General features: G+C 39.3%; 1 protein-coding gene across 5 annotated transcripts in view; it reads right to left on the bottom strand.

The window, feature by feature from the left end:
* The window catches only part of Naaladl2 (N-acetylated alpha-linked acidic dipeptidase like 2), a 1,296,606-nt gene that overhangs the window by 1,227,912 nt on the left and 48,038 nt on the right, over positions 1-20,656 (bottom strand). For 4 of the 5 annotated variants that reach the window (XM_029560548.1, XM_029560545.1, XM_029560549.1 and 1 more), the window contains one exon: positions 7,977-8,039. The gene's annotated coding sequence lies outside the window, so the exon portion shown is untranslated. Of the gene's footprint in view, positions 1-7,976; positions 8,040-9,002; positions 9,104-20,656 lie in introns of those variants that run through there. The other variant, XM_029560546.1, reaches the window with a different exon arrangement.

Here is a 20,656-nt window from a genome sequence, read left to right as displayed (position 1 = left end):
TGGTGAACCAGCTTATCTCAAACTCTGTAACACCGAGTACACTGGACAGCGTCTGTTGTCACTCTGACACACCTGAGAAGAGGGCGCCTCACTTGAGGAATTTTCTCTCTTGGACTGACCTGTGGCCATGTCTGTGAGGCACTTTCTTGATTGTTGAGTGATGTGGGAGGGCCCAGCCCACTGTGGGTGGTGCCACCCCTGGGCAGGTGGGCCTGTGTTGCATAAGAAAGCAGGCTGAGCAGGAGCCAGGGAGCAAGCCCATAAGCAGTGTTCCTCCATGGCCTGTGCTCCAGCTCCTGTCTCCAGGTTCCTGCCCTGACTTCCCTCAGTGATAAACAAAGAACTGGGAGATGAAAGATAAAATAAACCCTTTCCTTCCCAAGTTGATTTTGCTCAGGGATTTTATCACAGTAATAGCAAAGCAGATTAGGATACAAAGTATAATGTTAAGACAAAAGATCCATCTGTAGGGCTAGAATCTTCACCTTCCACGTGCCACACCAAAGACAATCATGCTAGAAATGTAAAGACCAGTTGATCTTCCAGCACCCACAAGGCAGCTAACAACCATTGGTAAATCCAGGTCCAGTGGATCCAACACCCTCTTCTGACCTCCATGGGCACTGAATGACATGTGTACATTTACATACATGTAGGCAATACACCCACACACATAAAATAAAAAATAATATATTTCTAAAAAGAAAAAAGTATGATATATTAAACACAATATGTGTCTTGATTCAAACAATATTCAGTTATTATAAAAGTAAAGCCCCCCAATTTTATGAACAATCATTTAATAATTTGTAATAAAAATGAAGACAGTATTTGGGACTCCTAACAAAAGCTAATTTTCAATGGACAACATAAGTTATCAATAGATTGCATGGCTTAAATATAAGGAAATCACTACATAAAGACAGAGCTAGCAAAATAAAAACTTATAGCACTTGAAAATAGCTATTAGTGATATAAGAAGAGTCAGGACCAATAGGTCCCACTCATAAGCATTATCCTGAGGACCAGCCCCCAGTCATTGCAATCCTCCTTTGAAGCTTAACTGGCTGCAGGTGTTTTGCCTTCCTGCTCAAAGGTAAATATGCTTCTGCAAGGATTTCCTAACTGAGGACATGCAGACCAGCTGTGGCCCCTGGCCACATAAGGTTCAAAGGTAAGCTCACCCACATGTGAGTGTTAAAAATTATCAGGAAGGTGAACCTGGAACTCAGGTTTTTCTAAGGCACCTCTGCTCTGGTCCGCAGGTGTAAGTGAATTCTTTTCCAAGTCCTCTGACTTTGTTCATGGTGGGTCCTGTGCCTGAGTTCCCCATTTCATATGCCTGAACTACATTAGGATGAAGATAAAGGTTTCTTTTGTCTTTTTATTTTAAAAACTGATTCATTTTAAAATGATGTTTAACTAAATTTTCCCTAAATGATCAATTTCAAAAATAATTTAATAAAACCTACCCTCCATTTTCGTTCTTTTATAAGGCAAATGGAAAAGAGAAGAAAAAAATGTCAAAGGAGGAACAGGGAAAGGAAATGGAAGGGAAAGAGAGATTATGTAGGAAGTGCTCTATAAAACACCTTAGAAAGTAGCCTTCTTAAAATGTTTTAATTAAATGTGAAAGAGGTAATCAAAGCAATTTAATCTGATTGCTAATTACTGTCTCTGGAATGAGTTAATTGTTGTACTATATTTGTAAATAAGAAATCAGTATCAGTAAAATATAGTAATTGCTTCTTCATTCACGTTCCATCACTGCCCTCATTCTGCCCACTCCATCTCCCCAACACTGTCCACACTCCCTCCCAAGCCAGCACTACCCTCCCTCTAAGCCCAACTCAGGCTGACTTCAAGAAGCACCCCATCATCAGGATGCTGCTCCTACCTCGAGCTCATGCACACTGAACATTGCCTAAGTCCAAAGCTCATTCCTTCTGTGAAGGCCATGACCACCTGAATCTCCTCAAATCCAGTGTAAAATCTCCTTGTGCCACAATTCCCCTGATAACAGCCCACTAACTGCCTCAGTCTTGCAGCTGCTTGGTCATCTCATGAGTTTTTATATTCTTCTCTTCTGTGTACCTAAATTCAACGCCTTCTGAAAACTATACAGTACTGTTGCAGGAACACTTTCTCTGGGAAAACATAAGAAAAAACCTTCTACATCCTCCTTAAAACATTCCAATGACACTAAAGTACAGTGTCCAACTTGAGGAGGCAAGGATTGAATGGGCTTACTTACAGAGCATGGGTCACAGTTACTTACAGGAGTGTGGGTGACCGCAAAGCAGCCACATCCCGAACGATCTCATTCTGGTATGGATTAAGATTTCCCCCGTGCTGATAGTTTCCACCTTCAGTTAACCTTCCGCAGACTATACACCCTGGCCCCTCCTAAGACCAGAGGCCATGTGCAATTACTAAAAAATTACATACGACTGTGAGGTAAAGGAGGGAACAGGTTGACTCTCAGCTGAGGGTCCAATGGCCCTTCCCACCACCACCTTCTATGAGGGAACTTCAAGAATCCACAAGCCCAGTCTCCCAGGTCTCTAATAAGCAATCGCGGCTCTTCTGATGTGGGTGTTATGCTCCTGAGGATCGCAGTCTACAAGCAGTCCTGTTTAACTTTTCCCTCATGGCTCATCTCCCTCTTGCCATTCCATTCACCATCTATTTAAATATACTTTTCAAATTTGTATTGTTTTCTTTTAAAAAAAAATTGTAGGGCTGGAGAGATGGCTGAGGGGTTAGATGTACTGGCTGCTCTTGCAGAGGACCCAGATTCAGTTCCCAGCACCCACATGGCAGCTAAGAACCATTAATAACTCTAGTTTCAGGGGATCCAACACCTGCTTCTGACCTCTGCAGGCATTGCAGGACACCAGCGCACATACATGTGTGGGCAAAATACTCATATACATAAAATAAAATAAAAATTCTTAAAAAGAAAAATAAATAAAAATTAATTTGTAGCAAAAAAAAAGAAAAAAAAAGATGAAGCAAGTGCCTCTAACACCTGAGCTACATCACCAGCCCAGTCAATGCTTTTCAATGAACTATTTTAAAAAGTCTTCATAAATTCAGGGCATTTAATGCACATGCCACTCATTCAGACTCGGTGAATGATTGATTGACTGATTGATTAACCCACTTTAAATTTACTAAATAAATACATTGTACTCACAAAGCTATCACATCCCTTGACTATTAACCTTTCTGATCCTTATAATCACTTTTTATCCTTTTGCCTTAAGTCTCTGCTTTCCCACATATCTCACCAGATTGTCCTATTCTCTCATTCTGTAATTAGAGGAAGTTAAATAGGTATAGGATTTAAAAGATCATTCAGACGTTTGCTTATCCAACATTGCATTATCGGAAGTTGTCACTAAGTTTTCCTCATAATTTACATTTTGCTTCCTTTGCAATTAAAATGAAATCCAATTAAAATTAAATGGACTATATTGATAGGAAGGGTCTTCAGAAAGACGTCTCTGAAATTTGTGCTACCTGAATTTAAATACTCTGGTAATAAACACTCAGGAAGTGTCTACGAGTTTGAAGAATACCATCACAAGAGGAAGAAATGTGAAATGCTGTGGTTCTGCTGGGTGCCAAGTCCCCCGTCCACCAAAACAAACATGGGCCTGAATCGGAAACTGCCATTCCTGGCCCAGTTTTGATTTAATTCTCCCTTTCTTTCTCTGTTAAAAGTTACATGGATGGGCTAAAGCTACTTAGTCTATTTTAGATAAATGTAAAATATCTCTCATTCAGAAGAGCCACATGAACACTCGGCAGTCTCCAGGCAACAGGTGTTCAGAGGTGCACCATCTGACTGGAAGAATCTTTGTCCTAAAGCAAAGAACTGCCTTTGTCTCTGCTCCTAGAAAGTAGCGCAGCTGCATAAAGGACACAGAGACAGAATTGGACTAACATGAATGCAGTGATGATTCACACCTCCTTGAAGAAACAATCAAAATCAAGTTCAAGTTTTCCTCGTCAACAAGCCAGCTTCCAATGCTGTGTGTGATTCCCAAGTCTCCCCGCCTTGAGCTTCACTGCCGAGGTTTTCAGGGAACGGTTCTGTTTTGTCCCACTCGCTCTGCATGATTTTTATACAATTACCTTTAGCAACTTAAAGAGAAAATTTGGCACAGAATTTTGTTAAAATGTACATTAAGGCTTCCTGCCAAGAAAATGCTATAGAGCAGGTGCTGTCAGAATCAGGAGGTGGACACTGAAGACAGACAGTAACAGACAGACTATGCATCAGAAATGACCCCGAAACAGAAGCCTGCACCTCACACTGTGACCACCACCTGCCCCTCAGAAGCCAGCCTGGACGAGGAGCACTGCTCACGCATCCTGCTGACAGCCTGGCTGCACCTCTTTGGCCATTCTTCCCTGTTTTTCTTTCTCTCCTTCCTTTCTTCCTTCCTTCTCCCCCTCCCCAGTGCCTCCTCTCCCTTCTCTTTCTCTCTGTCTCCCTTGGTCCCTCTCATTCTCTGTACACTTGGTGAACTTTGGGTTAAATTTCCTAAACCAAATATATAAGGAATTAATAGATTTCTTTCTGATTTATATGAATTCTCTTTTCTTCTAGTAATTGAAATAATCATCTGTCTTATTTATTGAAATTCCTATTTAGTGTTAAAAAGTATTACATATCTAATAAAGTGTTGTAGATTTGTGAATGATTTGGGGGGCTCTTGTTACATCAAAAGACATGAACTGTTATTTCATTTATCACAAACTCACTGTTAAAAGCAGAGTGTTGTACTCTTACTAAAAATACATTTGTTGGATTTTGAAGATCGTTAAAATACTTTTACGGTTCAAACGTTGCCATCTCTTTTATAAGTGATCTCACTTAGGCTGGCTGCAGGCTGTAAGTGAACGGCTCCTCGAGCAATCTGATGCCATAAGGCAGTGTGGGCCAAACATTGACCTTGGAGGTATATAGTGGCTGGCTGGGTGCACAAATGCCCTTCACATTCCCCACGGTTGGCCTTGTGTTATAGAACACCAGCAATCAACACTTCCCTGCTCAGTTTCTCTTGCTTCTTCCATATTTCCCCATTTCCCTGCATTCTTAAAAGTTGGGCATTATTAACCTTTATTTTGACTGATGGATAGCTTGATAAATGTTTATTACTCCAAAACATCACTTCTAGAACGTCTCTTCCTCAATTGGCCAAACATTGACAGATCGCTGTGGACAGCAAGGCAATGACTGTGCTCGGAGTCTGATAGGTGCTCCCTACTTCCTGGAGTCCTTGCCCATGTGTTCTTTACTGCTGCACTACTGCAGATGTCTAGATTTTGTGACTCTTGAAAGTTGTTTTCTTAGGAAAACAAAATTAAATGACCTAACAAAACTAATGAAATTAATGAAACTGCAGCTTATGACCTTTTTTTCCTAAGCCACTTGAAAAACAGGAAAGGGAACTGATATGCTACTTTATAGAGCCTCAGATAAGCATTCACAATGCTTCCGTAATTTGTGTGGACACACACCCCACACACCCTCATATGCATACAAATATTCATATACACAGAGATATTCATATATACAAACATACACACAGACAAATATTCAAAAAATTCTAATGCTACTGGTAAAATCTCAGTAAAGCAGCACGTTTTTAAAGAAATAACCCCTAAAAGATATCTTATAGTAGTCTCTACAATGGAAAATTTAAAATGATAAGTAAACAGGATCCATTTTCAGTTTAAGTAAGCCCAAAGTATCTATTCCACAGTATTTAATAACAGACATTGTTAATTTTTTTGATGTTTGAATTTGTAAATTATACTGACATATCTTAAAGCCCTCTCCTTATGTGGCTTTAAAAGAAAATAATTTTCTCTAAACATGTTATCTTATAATACCCAATTAATGCAATTATTTCATTTTTCTCATACAGATAAAATCCTTTATAATGTATTTACATATATTTTCTAGAATTTAATAAACAAAATTAGATTATTATTTCTTTTCCTAAAATAATTTTCTCCACTTATTTTAATTTTGTTCCAAACCATTTCCAGTTCGCTTAGTGACATTTTACTGACATATAATTATTTATAAATTATTTATTTTGAACATAGCACTTCATACTGATTTCCTTTAGTAGAAGCCCTGATTGGAAATCGAAAAGAGAAAAAGGGCCATGGAAAGAAATTTTCGTCTGTGACAACTAGATCAGAATATTATTCATAAGTAGCCAAGCATTAATTAGCCTCTCTTGGTTCAACCTACCTGTGTTCTAGCGTTTTAAATTCAATTTTAGGATCCCTTGCTATAAATATTGAGAACCTGCAAATGTGCAAAGCATTGAAATAGATCTTGGCAAATCAAAGCGAATTCATCCTGCCTGCCGAGACCCACATTCTATGGAGTACCTTCTATTTATATGCATGTGAAGGAGGAGGCATGGTCTGCTTTTCCTGCATGTTAGAAACAGTAAGCTGGCGGTGTCAGAATTCCACAGCCTGGCTTTCCATCTTTGATGATTTATGCCATCTTTATGTTTTAGCGCCTATGTTTCTCGGTGCTATCAGAGTTCTTAAATGTGGCTCATTCGGATGTGCCCCACCCTGCTTCTGTAAGGTTACACGCTAGAACACCTGCCATAGATGTTGTTTCAGACACCACGAATTACTTTATAATCAGAATGCAACAGCCTTTATTTTTATTACGGCGTCACTCCTTAAGCAACATCGCTCCACTGGGCTGGGTGCCCGCCTGACTTCTAATGTACCCCATACTATACATGCTGCTCTACAAGTTCTGCTCTGCCTCTTGACTGAGTCTTTCTGGACCCTAAAGCTTTGAGAGGCTATATATAGAGCAGTACATATCCTTCAGCCTCAAGTCCTCAATTCAAAGTGCCTGGCACTTAATAATGTGAGTAAATACTTCTTGACTGTGTGAACAAATTGACTAAAGTTGTATTTATCTATGAGGAAAAATATATAGTGCAAATTGTCCTGTTCCATGAGCTTTTAAAAAATTTGTATTGAGTTTTGTACATTTCATACAACAGTTCTTAATCAAATTCAGACATTTCCCCCATATGTGCCCCCTGCCACTGGACCACATATATTCTGCACAGTTAAGTCCTATCCAGCCAAGCATTTGTACCAGATGGCCTTTGGTACAAATTCATCCACTGGAGGTCGGCCATCCTATCTGGAGATCATTGGTTTGGCCAGCTCTCCCTCGTATTCCATTCCATGGTCTTTCATGACAACAGCAGAAAGCAAAATAACCCCAAAGACAGCACAATCTAAAGCTAATTATACTGATTAAAATCTCTTTAAGTATAATTATGTGAAGATTTATTTCCTTTCATTTTAATATCCATAAAACTGCTAGTAATTTCTAATTAGTATCTTTCTTCAAAATCCATATTAACTGAGACTCTAAGCACCACTGTAATACATTGACATAAGCTAATTGATATGATTCCTTACCACAGTATGTGGTATGTGGTTTCAGTAAACTCTCAATAATATTGGTATGGTGGCAATCAGCTTATAATTAAGACAATAATATATATACATATGTATATATATAAAATCAGTGATGTTACCTCTAAGTTATAGGACTGCCACATAGTCAAGATAAGCTAACACTGAGAACATTCAAAATATAAAGGCATATCCTGACCTGTCTTCTTTGCAAGAGACATTTTTATTTGTTTTGTTCAATTAAGCATACCTACAATGTGTACTAGGGAAAGGAATGTGAAATATAATTGTACAATTTTCCAGTGCCTTCTAATATGAGATGGCTCCAAAGCAAGCAAAATACAGCACACAACTGTCACCAGAATGTTTTTTGACAAAAACAGCAATTACATAAAGAGGAGGGAGAAAGCAGTTTTTCATTTTCTTTAACTTCTCAAATGGCTTTACAAATATTTATAAAAGGTCAGCAATAGAGGGCTCACCTGGGGTCAGAAGAAAGAGACCTTAGGCCATCAGAAGCTATTTCCAACGTCCAACCAAGAGATCTGAAACAGAGTAGCAAAGAGAGTTTGTGGCATCACTGACACATAGTATTCTTGGGAAGTGAAATCAATTGTGACATTTTTCATTTATTTGTAAATGCCTCTATGGCAGGGCACTCATTCAAAAGGACAGTTGCTTCTTTCAGAATGGGGTAGAGATGGTTGTAAAATAGAGGGATCCTGACAGCTGCTTTAATGAGATTCTACATTCCAGCTACTCTAACACTTCTACCCAACAAGGGGTTCCGCCTTCATTTTCAATATCATGACTCAGTAGAAAATGTTATCCGTAAGAAAAATCAAACCATCCATTCATTAACAGAAGTTGCCTAGTTTATTTCTCTACATCTCAAGTAGAAGAAAACATTCCAAAGGAATGTCCAATGAATTCCACCCACGCAGACCAATTGCCTCTTCATTAACTGGCCACCACAGCAAGGATGTGACTGAAAAACACAGGCACATTCTCTAGTAACCCAAATATTAGTTTGGAGATAGGTGGGGAAACAAATTTAGCTCTAGTGTTTACCATTTCGATTTCTATATCTTGTGTTACTAAGGAAAAGAAAATTGTTGGCAAGGTAGCATCTTTTTAGTCTTTGTAATTAATCTAAAGACTCCCCTTTGTATGATCATGTGATCGTTCTTGGATCTCATGTTAAGTGTCTGGCACAGTAGTACAGCTCACTTCTGAAAAAAACATAAACTAACCTGTAGGGGACATGGAACCCTTCCACAAACACCACCCAGCAATGAGCATTTGTTAGTCAACAGTTAGCTACTAAACTGGTAAACTCAGCAAGTCACACGTGACAAACGACGCCATAGCACCGTAGGTAAATATTCTCAATTCTAGAAACAAATGGAATATTTGATAGGTGAAAGAAGCAGCAAAACCTCTGGGTTGCAATTTTCTTATCTCTAAACCGATAATATTGGCTGTACATACTTCTTGAGAATAAGCACCTGATACATCGTAGATTGTCAATAAATTGTAGCTATTACACGGATAAAGCTTTGCTTTGATCATGTCAATAACATCCTTCTCGAAAGAAGAATAAAAGTAGCAGCCACAGATGAAAACTTGTCTGAGGATGTCTATCTCTTCAGTGAGCAGGCCTTTCCAGATCAATTCTCTCACCACAAAATGAGACTCAGCTTCAGCCAAGTTCATAAACAAAACTGCTTGAGGCCCTAAATTTGTGTAGGTTCACATTTCTATCTTCAGTGCCTCTAAAATAGTAGCTTCCAAATTTAGCTATCTATCAAAATTATCATGAACTTTATTCTAAATGTCAATATCTATCTATAACTCCAGACCCATTAATTTATATTTTTAGAAACTTCCTGGCTGGTTCCAATGTGTGACTTGAGTTCACAGTCCCTGGGCTGGAGTCTGACACTATCATTTCTCCAAGAAGACTTTCTGCTCCACAGTCAATCATATTTTTCTTTGCTTCACACAACTCTCTTGGTGTTTGCCATAGAGCAACTCTGGAGAGAAATGTGGTGTGCCCAAAGTCAGATCAATCCTGATGAGCTATGCCATTCATGACGATGTCATCACCTGTGAAGGGAATGATTTGAGAGCTGTATGGTATCTGTATCTAGCCAGTGGTGTGGCATGGCAGGAAAGATGGTCTGTGGTTGCTAGCAAAGTTTTTCACCCTCCAAACCAAAGTCCTTTTCTCCTGCTGTTGGTGACACCCAGAACAACTTTGATTACCTTATGAGCACAGAGGAAATGGTCAGAGGGCAGCCAGCAGACACTGTGAGGAAGGCAGACAGACAGGAAGGAAGAGACTTGGTGATAATTATTCAGCTGATATGTTTGCCACAGTCAGAAAGGTTATATGAAATAAATTCAAATATTATCAAAGCATTTGACCCAAACATTAAACCAAAAAGGCACTATACCCCAAGTCCAGCTTTAGGTAATATATTTTTGTCATTTCTATTTTGAAATAATTTATGGAATAAACCAAGTGGCAAAAAATGCTTCATCTTTTCCTTCCAAATTAAATACTATCTTCGTCTTGTTTAAATGGTCTTGTAATCCAGTGTGGGGGTGTTTGTTGTTTCATGTAAACATGTTCATATACGTATGAATCTGTGCACAAGTGCACACGTGGATTACATGTGGAGATCAGAAGTTAACAATGGGTATCTCCACCTTATTTTCTCTCACAGAATCTGGAGCTCATGTATTCAGCTAGACAGGGTGACTAGCAAACCCCAGAGATCTCCTGTCTCCACCTCCCCAGAGATAGGTTTTCTTAATGTGAGTGATGGGAACCCAAGCTCAGGTCCTCAAGTTTGTGTAGAAGAACTTAGCAACTGAGCCACCTCCCCAGCCCCTTTATTTACATCTTACAAAGAACTGTATAGTGTGTACATAGACATAAACGATAATAAACATCCTATGATGACTGCTTTCTAATTTATATATAAGGTACAATATTAAAACATCTTTTCTGCAGTTTAAATATAAATACACATATGCATATGCTTGTAAAATTATTACCAAGCTCTGCTGTGGATGTAACCAACCACTCTCAGGTTGTATTAGGCCCTTTCCACAGGAAAGAATCCATGTCTGGTACAATAATCCAAGTCAAAAACGGAGGGCTGGGGAAGTCATAGATCCCACAGACCCAAGATGGGAACTTACCACTGCTGTTTATTTGGCATAGTGTCAAACTGCCTTCTAAATATCAATGTTTATACCCAGAGACAAAACCTACTCTCAGTTTTAACCAGAGAAGCCTCTCTTTGCAGAAGACACTGGAGAATGCAGATTCACTGTTGCTCAAGGTTTTGTTGAGGGCTCAGCTTTGAACAAGAATTTATAGCCCTCCCTGTAAAGCTCGGGGAACATCAGAGAGAGGTCAGAAAGAAAGTAAGAGCCAGAAGATGGAGGAGGACTGCGAGATGCCATCTGGGCAGGACCCAGCCCTTGCAATCATAAACTCACAGCTGCTGCTGTAGTTACTGTTGTTGGGTCTGCACAAGACTGGTTCAGTCAACAATCAGTCACAGATGGTGGAGGGGCTCATGGGGGTGCTACCTGCCCCTGCCGAACTATTTGGCTACTGATAGATTCTGAAATAGGGAGGAAGTTATCGTCTTGAGCTGTAACTCACTGGTGAGCCCACCAGGCTCAATGGATATCTCCAAACTCATGGTCACGCAAGCAACCCTGGTTAAACTCAGTGGGTCACAGAGGAAAATAAAGAGATAAGCATCAGAAAGGGATTTGAGCTAGGAGAAGGGATTCACCAGGGGAGGAAGGAAGGCCAGGGTTGTGAGTAATTAGAATGCATTATACACATAACTGAAATAGTCAAAGAATAAAATTAATCAGTAAAATGTATTTACAAGCATATGGTATTTTAAAGTGAAGAAAATGAGCATTTTAATATTAACCACAATTGCCTAATTTCCTAAAAGGTTTGTTTTTAATCGACGCTATATATAGTTTGCATTTCTTATACATGGTGTGTCTTATGCTTAAATTAAATACACAAACTATAGTTCTGATTCTCAAAGTCTCTTTTCTTTAAGCAACAACTTCCTGGACCAGAAGATATCATGGAAGCTTTTAAAGGATGTCTTATTGTCTATCACACAGTTGGAGATCTGGTTTTTCCAGAGAAATTTGTATACAAGTTTAAAATTGTGGACACAATACTCCTACTTCAGTTGACACTTGAACTGCTTGCTGTCAAACCCTAAGTTACTTGGTGATGTTTCTCAGTCTTTCCCAACCCTCTGTAAGTCCACTATTATTTCCTGATGTATGTTTTAAAAATCCACCAGCATGTTTGTGTCAAAAGGGAGAGATTAGACTCCCCTTGGTGGAGAGGCTTGTTAGGTAGAGCATGTGTTGGGAGCAGTGCTTTCTGGGAACCAACGGAGATCATCAGACACAAGGAAATGGGAAGCAGAGCTGGTGCCATCCTCTTCTCCACAACCCACCAAATAAATCTTCAATTTGTAAGTGTACGTGTGCTGTGGCCTGTTTAATGTCAGTTTTATTTTTTCAGAAGTCAATGTGGATATATTTTGTTGAAGAACTGAAAGAAGAGGGAAAGGCTGGATCTAAGGGGCTGATAAAGAGGAATTCAGTGTTGGGGAAAATAGAGAAGAAAATCTCAGAGATGATGCATTCTCTAGGAACAGAAGCCGGCTATGAAACGTGGGTTCAAATGACCTTCCCAGGGTGAAGTGTGAAGCTTCAGCGCATGTTTACTCTCTTGCTGTTCCACGGGCACCTGGGAACAGCGCTAGGCCTTTTACTCTGAATCACAACAAAATTCAATAAACGGTTGGATTTTATTTCAGTGGAGGAACTATCCCAAAGAGTCTTTTCCCCGTCCACACAGAAAATGAGGTACACTCCACACCTCCCTCCTTCATCTACTCAAACGTTTATAAGCCTGAATTCTCAATAATGATAATAACTCATATGCTGAGCTAGGACTGGGCTATACGTGCTTCTGAAATAATAATGAACGGCCTGTGCAAGGCCAGTGCCCACTTCACTCCTGCTCATGGCACGGCTCTGAAGATGATTAGAAGTCATAGAAGACTAAGGAAGCGTCCAGGGAACAATTGTTACATTTTCCTGAGCTTCATCTGGAGTTCTGAGCTCCTCTGTACCTTTCCCATTTTGTAAAGAGAGAGAGAGAGAGAGAGAGACAGAGAGAGAGAGAGAGAGAGAGAGAGAGGGAGAAACTCTTGGGAGCTGGAAAGATGGCTCAGTGATTAAGAGTACTGGTTGCTCTTGCAGAGGACCCAGGTTCGGTTCCCAGCACCCACATGGTGGCTAACAACCATCCTCAGTAACTCCAGTTCCAAGGGATCCAGCGACCTCTTCTGACCTCTGCAGACATTGCATGTACAGGTGCACTTACATACATGTAGGCAATACACTTATACACAAAAAATAATAAAATATATTTAATGAGAACTTTTACATAATAGAAGCATGTCTGCTCACTTTAAAACCGGTTCATACCTGATTTCAGTCCTCCTCACAGGAGGGTTACCCAGCATCACCTGTTCCTCATGCTTCCCTCCAGCTGCAAATGTGAGGTGAATGGTCACAAAATATAGACTTAACGAAAATCTAGCGTGGGCTGGTAAGTTCTAAATGTTCACTAACTAGGGTTTGATCTGTTTATACCAAAACCGTGCCTTACAATGATTCACCTCTCTTTAGAAGCATTAAATTACAATCGTTACAGTGAGGTAGTTTATTTCAAAAGTATAAAATAAACACTTATTTAAAACTCGTAGAAATGTTTGAGAGGAATTTACTATCTTGAAATATATTTTTAGAGGCTGATCCTATGTCTTGTGAATCCTATTTCATTCAGAGAAATATATGAGATTTCTTATGAACCCCTGGCATTCCAATTGTAAATATTAAGGAATGCTGCACTGCAATATAGACAGGTAAACCAGAGGCCATGGAGAAAAATAATGATTAACAGCATGCTCAAAAGGGAGTGTTCACTTTAGTAGTGTTGCTACTCATAAAATCCATGTTTCAAAGGTTACAAAACAGAATCAAGTTTACCAAAAGCAAATAAATCACCATCCACTGGGGTTTCTATTTTCAACTCTGATATTTTTTTTTTTTTTTTTTTTTTTTTGTCTTTTGGAGACAGGGTCTCCCTGTAGCCCCAGCTGTCCTGAAACTCCCTATGTAGACCAGGTTGGCCTTGAATTCAGAGAGATCCGCCTGCCTCTGCCTCCCAAGTGCTGGGACTACAGATGTGTGTCACCACACCAGGCTCAGTGCTGATTTTTAAGTAATCAGCATCAACTCCCCAGAGCTGGTCAACTACGCTCACCTGTGAAAGAGCAAGAGGAAGCGCAGAGGTCCTTCCAGGAGAACTAGCTCTCCAGAAATTCTGTTCCTAGAACATTCATCCCTCAATTCAAGTTTACTTTTAAAAAGAGAGGGCAGAAGCTGGGGAGAGAGCTCGGGTGGTAAAGTGTTTTTCTTTGAAACATGAAGAACAAGTTTGATCCCCAGAACCTACATACAAATGCTGGGTGTGGTAGCACCGCACTTGTTTCCATGTTGGGGGGAGGGGCAGAGATACACGGTTCCCTAGAACTCTCTGATCAGCCAGTCTAGTCTACTTGATGAGGTCCCGGCCAGTGAGAGACCCTGTCTCAACAAATAAGGTGGATAGTGACTGGTGAATGACAGCCAGAGTTGTCTTCTGACCTACGCATGCATACACTTGCATGCATACCTGCATATATGAGTGCACACAGGAACTCACACGTGTACAAATAAAGAGAACGCAGGCATCAGGATGGTGGCCTCCACACAAATTTTATCTGATGATAATGATGCCTCTTCACATTTCAAGAGTGAAAGAGAACCCCATGTTCACCCTAGACCTGATGAGCTCCATTTGACTGCTGGTCTCGACTGCAGACTCAAGCAGAAAACCAAAGAATCAAGAATGAATAACATGTCCAGAATACCCTTTTCTGCTGTATGAAAGAGCAAACACAAAAGGACACATGATTTAAAAGTAGTGAGGAATACTAAGAAGCACACACCAGACATGTAAACACAGGACCGGACAGACTCATACAGCCATGCAGGTTTCTTTTCAGTAACATGAGTGGAAGCTAAGTAGATAATGTTTTAAAAACTGAATGCATTTGCTTTTGCACATTTAATTATTTGTGTGTATTGAGCATGCTTCTGGGTGCTTGTGGGTGCTTGTGTGCCATGACACATGGTAGTGAGAGGACAACTGGAGGAGGTGGTTTGTAACTTCCTCCATGTGGATTCCACGATCTAATTCCAATTATCAGGCTTGATGGCTAGGGCCCTTACCCACTGAGTGATCCCTGTCACCCAAGAAAATGTTCCTGATACAAGTTATTGGTTTGATGCTTTTTTTTTTTTTTTTTTTTTTTTGTCTTTTTGAGACAGGGTCTCCCTGCAGCCCCAGCTAGCCTGGATTCACTATGAATACCAGGCTGACCTCAAACTCAAAGAGATCCGCCTGCCTCTGCCTCCCAAGTGCTGGGATTAAAGGTGTGCGCCACCACGCCTGGCATGGTTTGATGCTTTTTAATACCCATGATTCTTTCCCTTCTCAAACCCCATTGCCTATTTAAGTCTGTGTGTAATAAATTTCTTCAACCTTTTTCAGTTTGACAAAATAATATGATCATAAAGAGATGAATATTTTGTTTCATTCAATATTGTAAGTCATGTGTCTTACTTTCTATGTCTGTGATATTTTTATATTTCAGATAAGAACAATAGCCCTAAAATACTAGGCACACTGTGGGAATTAATAACTTAAATGACATGAATAGACAGCTACACATGAAACAGTAAACAATATTTAAATTAGAATTATTGATGTGTTTGTAAAATGCAGAGAGGAAGCAATCCTCTCTACAGAGGAAATATAAGACATCAGGTTGACAGGAGCTCTCAGGTGAATTCTAGTTTGTCTCAGGGATGAGCAAAGTTTCCAGGGAACGAACTTCAGACAGTAGATGCTCTGGCTTCTCTAATCACACTCTCTTCATTGCAACTACCCACCTCTGTGGCTGCAATGGGAAGCAGCCATGGTATGCAAATGAACCAGCAGCACGTGTTCATCAAAACTATCCACAAAAACGAGGGGGGGATCATAACTTGACACCTCTTGTTCCGGTTCATCGGGCTGAGAAGTAGTGCGTCTTAGTTCCCATGCTCCAGTGAATGGTCCCACACCCATGCACATATGGGCATCACTGATTGGATTAGCAAAAAATGGGTTATCAAAAAGTTAAAGAGAGCATGAAGTAGGGAGGGGACGGTGTTGGGAGACTTGGGGAATTTGGAAGTTATAATGGGAGATATGACCATGTTTCATTTCATTATATACATAGGTAGAGATTGGAAATTTCAAGACTAAAATAATTAATATAAAAGACAAGTGATACACCCTATTTCAATGGTGAGAAAGGGGCTGGATCCGAGCAGAGTTTTATCTCCTAAAGTTCTAAAATGTGGGAAGTATTTGCATTTCAGTATGACTTAAAGGAAATGTGATAAATGATTTTATTAATTATTGCTTTTTCTAATCCATGCAATGGGGCAAGACTCTTCCTAAATTGTGCTTGGGTTTCCTTTACAATTGAGATGACTTTGACACATCACTTAATTCAATTTAAAAAATAAGAGACTTTTTCTATATATGTTCCTCAGTTTTCTTTCCTCTTTCCTAGAAATCCATAAATTTGACTATATCAGAATCACAAGAAGAACAAAGTTATAACTTAACAGCATCTTAAGCATTAAGATAATCCTTTCATTTTCCATTCTCTAACATATATCACAAAACATTCAAAAGTACAAATATGCAATGTATATAATTTCAGTGTACCTCAGTTATTTCAACAATAATCTGCCAACAGATATTTCAGTGTTATAAAATGTGGTTGCTGGGGCTGGAGAGATGGCTCAGCAGTTAAGAACACTGGTTGTTTTTGCAGAAGACCCAGGTTCGAATCCCAGCACCTGCATGGCAGCTAACAACTGTCCATAACTCCAGTCCCAGGGCATCCAACAGCCTCTTCTGACCTCTGTGGTCATCATGACATGGGTGCACTTACCAACATGCAGGCAATACACGCATACACATAAAATAAAAAAATAAAATTAAAATGTGATTGCTAACATTAGCTCTTTCAAAAATTAACTTACTAAGACATACTTCTCTCCTATTACTTCCCTTACAAACTTATATGGAATTCAATGATCACAAATAATAATAGTTAGTATGTGCTTATTATATGCAGTCAATATGACAAACATAATGTATTCATTTAACCACTTATAGTCAATCATATGTAAAGTCCATTCTACTGATTTATAATAGTGAGGAACCAGAATGATTCACCAGGGATGTGGCATTTCCAAAGTGATAGAGGTAGGGACAAGGAGCAGAGCCAGAACTGGAGAACTGGGGTTGTCTCCCAGTACTCATGAGGTCAAGTCCATAGCTCAGTGTTTGCATAAGAATATCAGTCCACTGCAGGCCCGTCATGAGCTATACTGGGCCTGGAAAAGGCCAGCATGGCATGAGGTAATGACAAATTGGAGCTGAATACAGAGAAGTACAGCTACAAGTGGTGTGTGGTGGGTGTCTCAGAGCCCCTGAAAACCTTGTTTAAGAACTCAGAAGTAAGCAAATGCCTAAAGCCAATGAGAACGCCTTACAGATGGCAAACAAATTTCAGGCTTTATTATCAAACCATCTTATGCCTAAATCTTAGCTCTACTATCTACCAGGTAATTTTTTTCACTACATGAAATCTATGAAAGTCAGACTTTATTTGTATAAAGTGAGATAAAAATCCATTTGCCAGGATTGTGGAAAGTAAATAAGCTTATGAGATCCAGGAACAAGGTGACTCCCACCACCTGGGACCTCCCATTATTACTCAGTGTTTTACATTTTTGTTTTTAATAACTAGAGTGGTAGATAGTGGCTGAATTAATAAAAGAAATATATAGAGCTTTCTGAACAAAAGTAAAGGAAATTATTCAGTGATGTGAGTGACTTTTTATGTGATTTGGGGCTTCTCAACATTTCCTGATCATCTACCATGTGCTAGGAAACTCATTTGAAACAACAGTCATGATTCGCCATCAGCAGTCCTGACGACTGATGGAACACTTTGCTTTCATATGAAGCCACTATGTGCATACACCTGTTAAGGCTCATTTCAGTTCAGCCCTTCCTACCTTGCCTCTTCCTAGAGAAGGCTGTGAGGATCGCTTAAGGGCTGAAAAAGCCAAACAGGACCTAAGGCAGCCTGAACATCCCCTGTGTGCTCATTTGTAGTTTATAAGAACTTTTATTTTTTCTGTTTTCTCAATATAGCAGATAAGTATTTGTATCATTTTCTGTGTGTGGTATGAAATATTAAAACCAGAAAACTATACTACTAGAAATCACCTGATATATGAATTATAATATGTGGTCATGACAATCACATTGTAACATAACTAAATAATACTTTGATACAATTTTAACATAGTGCTGGTTAACATTTCAGGTAATCATAAAGATGATGCTTCAAAGAGCTTTTGTTCATTCAAATGAAAAAAAAATGAGACAGAATAATATAAACAGGCTCAAAAATAAAACTTTAGAAGTCAACCCATCAAAGGTTGTTTTGCTTTTCTAATTTTCTCCTGAAAAAGACAATGAAGTCCATACCACATTCACGCTCTAAAGTTAAAAATCTACTGAACGGTACATAATCATATGATCATAATCAAGATGACTAAATAATGTGTGATTATAAAGCTACCTGTCAACACAAGTTGGTAGTGATCCGGCTGATTAAGAACAGCATAATGAACACTGAAGGAGACATGGCTCCAGGAACGACAGAAACAATCATTCTAAACTTTGGATGGGATAGAGTCAATGCAGTTGATTTGGGGAGACAACAGAACCCCCTAGAACAGGCTTCAGTGTCCATCTGTTTTATGTCAGCTGTTTGCACTTAGCAGTTATCCCTCACAACACTACACAGCGTCACCCTGCTCCAGGATGTTTTCAAATTTGAAACAGTTTATTCTATATCTTTGTGAGAGGAAAGCTTAAAGTAAAAACATACAGCAGATATAGACAGAAGCTTCGATTACAATTTATCTCTACTGTTATGGATGTTATATGGGACCCTGATAAACAGATTCAGAATTACACTGAAATGATTATAAAGGATTATGTATACAAAATTTGAAAGGATTAGGTATAACCAGCATTTATGTACGCAAGCAGTGTACTTTCCCTGTCAGAAATCATACACTGATTCAAAGGGTACTGCCAATAAGCATTTTTTATTTTTTACAAAATCTTTATAAAGAATTTCATACATACATATATGGTATTTTGATCAAATCCAGGAATCCATGACCACTCCCTCCCCTCCAACATTCCCCCCTCTAAAGAGGTAAACCTAAAATCTTTTAGGGATTAGATACAAGCTCCCAAATACTTTTGACATTTTTGGCCTTGGAACAGAGTATGTTGCTAACAGGCCCAAAGACATTTTGACTTTTAGCCAAGAAACTGGCTATATTTCTTTGGGGTCTTTTTACCCTATCTTCCTAGGCAAATCCTACCTCCTATTATTATCACACCATCCTCTGAAATGGTTACCCAAATTGCCAGTAGGGAATAGGGATGCAGACAGCTCTGGCTTCTTCCATGCTGAAGAGAGACGCAGGGTGAGGCAACTGGAGTACCCCTTCAGTGGGTCTAGCTAAAAGACTCCTAAATTGCATAACTCTTGTCTCTAAGGGGAGAAGAAATGAATGGGAGATGTGAAGGAGAAGTAAAGGCAAGAGTAATTAGCATTACAAGTTCTAGACAGGGAACTAGAAAAAAAGTCAGGACAGAGCAATTTTCAAATGTTCATAAGACAGTCCATTGGAGTTTCTTGACAAGGGCTTCCAAAAGCATCCCTCTATTGGGTTCATCCTCATTTTTCTTTTGTCTTCCAAGGCTGGACTCAAGAGTGATGGACTTGGGATTTGTTTTCAGGCACTTTGATAGCTGTTGGAGTGGCTAGAATCAGTGTCAGTTCCCTCTCAAAGGTAGCGATCAGGCTCAGCCAAAGTCGTGATGATGGTAGTTATTTCATGAAGAAGGGACTGCTATATAGCATCTTCTTATTAAAAAGGACCTGGAATTTAAAAGGATTTGTTGCTAGGATCCACATATGAGGGAGAACATGCGTCATTTGTTTTTCTGAGTCTGTGTTACTTCACTTAGTATAACAGTTTCTAGATCCATCCATTTACCTGCAAATTTCATTATTTCATCTTTCTTTACTGATTAATAGAACTCCATTGTGTAAATATACCACAGCTTTGTTAACCACTCATCAGTTGAGGGACACTTAGGTTGCTTCCATCTCTTAGCTATTTTGAAAAGAGCAGCAACAAACATGGTTGTACAAGTGTCTCTACAATAGGATGAGTCCTTTGGGTATATGCCAAGGCATGATATAAACGGATCATATGGTAGGTTCATTCTTAGTTTGTTAAGAGTTCTCCACATTGTTTTCCATAGAGGCTGTATGAGTTTGTAATCCCACCAGCAGCGAATGAGTGTTCCCCTTTCTCCACATCCTCACCAGCATTTGGTATCATTTGTTCTCTTGATCCTAGCCAGCCTGATTGGGGTAAAGTGATACCTTAGGATGGTTTTAATTTGCATTTCCCTAATTACTAACGGTGTAGAACACTTTTTGAGATGTTTCTTAGTTATCTTTATTTCTTCCTTTGAAAACTCTCTGTTTAGATCTTTAGCCCATCTTTTCATTGGATCATTTGGTTCCTCAATTCTTTGTTTTCTTGAGTTCTTTATATATTTAGGATGTTAAATGTCTGTCAGATGTGTCACTGGTGAAGATTTTTTTTCCCATTCTGGGGGTTTTCTCTTCACTTTTTTGATTGTTTCTTTTGCTGTACAGAATTTTTAGTTTAATGAGGTCCCACTTGTTGATTGCTGACCTTAATTCCTGAGCAACTTCTGTCTGATTTAGAAGATCCTTTCCTA

Source organism: Nannospalax galili, unplaced genomic scaffold (genome assembly GCF_000622305.1).
Source record: "Nannospalax galili isolate Female #2095 unplaced genomic scaffold, S.galili_v1.0 scaffold572, whole genome shotgun sequence".
In the NCBI taxonomy this organism is placed as follows: domain Eukaryota; kingdom Metazoa; phylum Chordata; class Mammalia; order Rodentia; family Spalacidae; genus Nannospalax; species Nannospalax galili.
Note: the sequence above shows the minus strand (reverse complement) of the source record. Positions and strands in the feature narration are given on the sequence as shown.